The sequence below is a fragment of the Eurosta solidaginis genome, chromosome 2 (assembly GCF_040869045.1).
Source record: "Eurosta solidaginis isolate ZX-2024a chromosome 2, ASM4086904v1, whole genome shotgun sequence".
In the NCBI taxonomy this organism is placed as follows: domain Eukaryota; kingdom Metazoa; phylum Arthropoda; class Insecta; order Diptera; family Tephritidae; genus Eurosta; species Eurosta solidaginis.
The window spans coordinates 218353720-218360140 of NC_090320.1; positions in this window are offsets into that span (position 1 = coordinate 218353720).

Sequence of the window (6421 nt, forward strand, 5' to 3'; positions counted from 1 at the left end):
GGAACCCGTCAGGGTAATTTCTGAACTTTTCCGAGACTATTTCGGGATAATTTTGGGACCTTCCCAAGATCATTTCTGGATGGATTTTGGGATCAGTCCGGGATGCCGTCAGGGTCATTTTGGTATTAGGTGATCATTTGAGGACCTTTCCGGCATCACTTCAGGATGTTTATCGGTATCCGATCAGGATCCCCTCGGAATCATTGCGGGACTTTTTCGGGATCATTTGGGGTCCCTCCCAAGATCATTTCTGGATGGATTTCGGGATCTGTCCGGGATCCCGTCAGGGTCATTTAGGGGTGCGTTCGAGATCCCGTCAGGGTCATTTCGGGACTTCTTCGGGAATATATCGGGATCATTTCTGGATGGTTTATGGGATCCGTCCATGACCCCTTAAGGGTCATTTCGGGACTATTAGGTGATCATTTGAGGACTTTTCCGGCATCACTTCTGGATGATTTTCGGTATCCGTTCGGGATCCCGTCGGAATCAATGCGGGACTTTTACGGAATCATTTGGGATTCCTTCCGGCATCAATTCTGGATGGTTTTCGGGATTTGTCCGGGATCCCGTCGGGGTTATTTCGGGACCTTTTCGGGGCTAATACGGGATCATTTGGGGATCCTCTAGGGGTCGTTTCGTGACTTTTTCTGTATTATTTTGGGATCGTTTTGGGACCCTTTCGGCATAATTTCTTGATGGTTTGCCGGATCCATCAGGGTCATTTCGGGACCATTTTGGGATCATTTGGGGACCCTTCCGAGATCATTTCTGGATCCGTCCGGGATGCCGTAGGAGCCATTTCGGGATTTTTTGTTACTTTTCCGGGATAGTTTTTGCACCCTTCCGGGATCATTTCTGGATCTGTGCGGGATCCCATCTGGGTCAATTCCGGACTATTTCGGGATCATTTTGGAATCCTTCCGGAATCATTTCTGTATGGTTTTCGCGATCCATCGTGGATCCCCTCGGAGCCATTTCGGAACTTTTTCTGGAGTTAGTCGGGATAATTTAGGGACCCTTCCTGGATATTTTCTGGATGGTTTCTGAGATCCGTCCGGGAGCCCGTCAGGGTAATTTCGGAACTTTTTCGGGACTATTTCGGGATCAATTTGGTACCCTTCAGGCATCATTTATGTGTGGTTATCTGGATAAGTCTAGAATCGTGTCGTTGTCATTTCGGGTTTTTTTGAGACTACTTCGGGAACTTTTGGAAACACTTCCGGGGCGTTTCTGGATGGTTTTCGGGATCCGTCCGCGATAGCGTCGGGGTCATTTCGTGGCTTTTTCTGGATAATTTCGTTATCATTTTGGGATCCTATCAGGTTATCAGCTCATAGAGTTCTTTTGTTTACTCAATTACAAAAATAAAATGCATTAGACAGAAACAAAATTTTAAACAGATAACTTTATAAGCAGGCTAACGTGAATAGCCCACATATTTCATTTTCTCCTTGCGGACGGGGCCGCGGGTAAAGGCTAGTATATTATAAATGGCAAAGTTTGGATGTTTGGATGTTTAGATGTTTGGATGTTTGTCCAGACGTTTGCCTTTGTGACTCAATCACGCAAGAACGGCTGGACCGATTTGGATGAAATTTTGCACACATATAGCCAATAGTCTAGAAGGATCTACTAGCTATATATTTTTCAAAAGGGGTGTGGTCGCCGCCCCCTAGGAACAGTTATAATTTAATTATTATATTTTTTCGTCTTTGCGACTGAATCACGCCAGAATGGCTACACGGATTTTGATGAAATTTGGGACACAGACAGTAGTCTACTAGCGAAATCTTTTTCAAACATGGAAAGAGGGGTGGGGGTCCCACGACCCCTTCGAGCAATTACTTTTTAATAATTTTTACACATTATAACTTTACGTATACTGGCCTTCACCAATACCACAGATTCAAGGGGTCAAATAAGTCGAGGGCTTACAAAGTAAGCAGTGACACCCTCCGCTCGGGATCCGTCCGGGATTCCGTCGGGGTCATTTCGGGACTTTTTCGCGACTAATACGGGATCATTTGGAGATCCTTTCGGCATCATTTCTGGTTGGTTTTCGGAATCCCGTCGGGATCATTTCGAGACTTTTTCGGGATCATTTGGTATCCCTTCCGGCATAATTTCTGGATGGTTTTCCGGATCCGTCAGGAATCCCGTCGGGGCTATTCCTGTACTTTTTCGGGACTAATACGGGATCATTTTGGGAGCCTTTCGGTATCATTTCTGGATGGTTTCCGGTGTCCGTTTGGGAACCCGTCGGGGCCATTCCTGCACTTTTTCGGGACTAATACGGAATCATTTGGGGAGCCTTTCGGCATCATTTCTGGATGGTTTTCGGGATCCGTTCGGGATCCCACCGGGGTCATTTCGGGACTTTTTCGGGATCACTTGGGTTCCCTTCCGGCATAATTTCTGGATGGTTTTCCGGATCCGTCAGGAATCCCGTCGGGGCTATTCCTGTACTTTTTCGGGACTAATACGGGATCATTAGGGGAACCTTTCGGTATCATTTCTGGATGGTTTTCGGGATCCGTTCGGGGTCCCATCGGGGCCATTTCGGGATTTTTTCGGGATCATTTGGTGTCCATTCCGGCATAATTTCTGGATGGTTTTCGGGATCCGTCAGGAATACCGTCGGGACTGTTCCTGCACTTTTTCGGGACTAATACGGGATCATTTGGGGAGCCTTTCTGTATCATTTCTGGATGGTTTCCGGTATCCGTTTGGGAACCCTTTTGGGACATTCCTGTACTTTTTCGGGACTAATACGGGATCATTTGGGGAGCCTTTCGGCATCATTTCTGGATGGTTTTCGGGATCCGTTCGGGATCCCAGCAGGGTAATTTCGGGACTATTAGGGGATCATTTGGGGACCTTTCCGGCTTCATTTCTGGATAGTTTTCGCGATCCTTTCGGGATCCCGTCGTGGTAATTTCGAGACTTTTTCGGGACTAATACGGGATCAGTTGGAGACCCTTTCGCCATCATTTCTGGATGGTTTTCGGGATCCGTCCGGGATCCCACCGGTGTCATTTCAGGAGACTACTTCGGGAACTTTTGGAAACACTTCCGGGGCGTTTCTGGATGGTTTTCGGGATCCGTCAGGAATACCGTCGGGACTGTTCCTGCACTTTTTCGGGACTAATACGGGATCATTTGGGGAGCCTTTCTGTATCATTTCTGGATGGTTTCCGGTATCCGTTTGGGAACCCTTTTGGGACATTCCTGTACTTTTTCGGGACTAATACGGGATCATTTGGGGAGCCTTTCGGCATCATTTCTGGATGGTTTTCGGGATCCGTTCGGGATCCCAGCAGGGTAATTTCGGGACTATTAGGGGATCATTTGGGGACCTTTCCGGCATCATTTCTGGATGGTTTTCGGGATCCGTCCGGGATCCCACCGGTGTCATTTCAGGAGACTACTTCGGGAACTTTTGGAAACACTTCCGGGGCGTTTCTGGATGGTTTTCGGGATCCGTCCGCGATAGCGTCGGGGTCATTTCGTGGCTTTTTCTGGATAATTTCGTTATCATTTTGGGATCCTATCAGGTTATCAGCTCATAGAGTTCTTTTGTTTACTCAATTACAAAAATAAAATGCATTAGACAGAAACAAAATTTTAAACAGATAACTTTATAAGCAGGCTAACGTGAATAGCCCACATATTTCATTTTCTCCTTGCGGACGGGGCCGCGGGTAAAGGCTAGTATATTATAAATGGCAAAGTTTGGATGTTTGGATGTTTAGATGTTTGGATGTTTGGATGTTTGTCCAGACGTTTGCCTTTGTGACTCAATCACGCAAGAACGGCTGGACCGATTTGGATGAAATTTTGCACACATATAGCCAATAGTCTAGAAGGATCTACTAGCTATATATTTTTCAAAAGGGGTGTGGTCGCCGCCCCCTAGGAACAGTTATAATTTAATTATTATATTTTTTCGTCTTTGCGACTGAATCACGCCAGAATGGCTACACGGATTTTGATGAAATTTGGGACACAGACAGTAGTCTACTAGCGAAATCTTTTTCAAACATGGAAAGAGGGGTGGGGGTCCCACGACCCCTTCGAGCAATTACTTTTTAATAATTTTTACACATTATAACTTTACGTATACTGGCCTTCACCAATACCACAGATTCAAGGGGTCAAATAAGTCGAGGGCTTACAAAGTAAGCAGTGACACCCTCCGCTCGGGATCCGTCCGGGATTCCGTCGGGGTCATTTCGGGACTTTTTCGCGACTAATACGGGATCATTTGGAGATCCTTTCGGCATCATTTCTGGTTGGTTTTCGGAATCCCGTCGGGATCATTTCGAGACTTTTTCGGGATCATTTGGTATCCCTTCCGGCATAATTTCTGGATGGTTTTCCGGATCCGTCAGGAATCCCGTCGGGGCTATTCCTGTACTTTTTCGGGACTAATACGGGATCATTTTGGGAGCCTTTCGTTATCATTTCTGGATGGTTTCCGGTGTCCGTTTGGGAACCCGTCGGGGCCATTCCTGCACTTTTTCGGGACTAATACGGAATCATTTGGGGAGCCTTTCGGCATCATTTCTGGATGGTTTTCGGGATCCGTTCGGGATCCCACCGGGGTCATTTCGGGACTTTTTCGGGATCACTTGGGTTCCCTTCCGGCATAATTTCTGGATGGTTTTCCGGATCCGTCAGGAATCCCGTCGGGGCTATTCCTGTACTTTTTCGGGACTAATACGGGATCATTAGGGGAACCTTTCGGTATCATTTCTGGATGGTTTTCGGGATCCGTTCGGGGTCCCATCGGGGCCATTTCGGGATTTTTTCGGGATCATTTGGTGTCCATTCCGGCATAATTTCTGGATGGTTTTCGGGATCCGTCAGGAATACCGTCGGGACTGTTCCTGCACTTTTTCGGGACTAATACGGGATCATTTGGGGAGCCTTTCTGTATCATTTCTGGATGGTTTCCGGTATCCGTTTGGGAACCCTTTTGGGACATTCCTGTACTTTTTCGGGACTAATACGGGATCATTTGGGGAGCCTTTCGGCATCATTTCTGGATGGTTTTCGGGATCCGTTCGGGATCCCAGCAGGGTAATTTCGGGACTATTAGGGGATCATTTGGGGACCTTTCCGGCTTCATTTCTGGATAGTTTTCGCGATCCTTTCGGGATCCCGTCGTGGTAATTTCGAGACTTTTTCGGGACTAATACGGGATCAGTTGGAGACCCTTTCGCCATCATTTCTGGATGGTTTTCGGGATCCGTCCGGGATCCCACCGGTGTCATTTCAGGACTTTTTCGGGATCATTTGGGGTCCCTTCCGGCATCATTTCTGGATGGCTTTCGGGATCCGTCCGGAATCCATCGGGGTCATTTCGGAACTTTTTCGGGATCATTTGGGGTACCTTCCGGCATCATTACAAGATGGTTTTTCGGATCCGTCCGGGATCCCGTCGGGGTCATTTCGGGACTTTTTCGGGACTAATACGGTATCATTTGGAGACCCTTTCGCCATCAGTTCTGGATGGTTTTTGGGATCCGTCTGGGATCCCGTCGGGGTAATTCCGGGACTTTTTCGGGATCTTTTGGTGTCCCTTCGGGCATTATTTCTAGATGGTTTTCCGGATCCGTCAGGAATCCCGTCGGGGCTATTCCTGCACTTTTTCGGGACTAACACGGGATCATTTGGGGAGCCTTTCGGCATCATTTCTGGATGGTTTTCGGGATCCCATCGGGCGCATTTCAGGACTTTTTCGGGATCATTTGGTGTCCATTCCGGCATAATTTCTGGATGGTTTTCCGGATCTGTCAGCAATCCCGTCGGGGCTATTCCTGTACTTTTTCGGGATTAATAAGGGATCATTTGGGGAGCCTTTCGGTATAATTTCTGGATGGTTTCCGGTAATCGTTTGGGAACCCTTCGGGGACATTCCTGTACTTTTTCGGGACTAATACGGGATCATTTGGGGAGCTTTTCGGCATCATTTCTGGATAGTTTTCGCGATCCTTTCGGGGTCATTTCGGGACTTTTTCGGGACTAATACGGGATAATTTGGAGACCCTTTCGCCATCATTTCTGGATGGTTTTCGGGATCCGTCCGGGATCCCATCGGGGTCATTTCGGGAATTTTTCGGGATCATTTGGGGTCCCTTCTGGCATCATTTCTGGATGGTTTTCGGGATTCGTCCGGGATCCCATCGGGGTCATTTCGGGACTTTTTTGGGATCCTTTGGGGTCCCTTCCGGTATCATTTCAAGATGGTTTTGGGGACCCGTCCGGGATCCCGTCGTGGTCATTTCGGGACTTTTTCGGGACTAATACGGGATCATTTGGAGACCCTTTCGCCATCATTTCTGGATGGTTTTCGGGATCCGTCCGGAATCCCGTCGGGGTCATTTCAGGGTTTTTTCGGTATCATTTGGGGTAC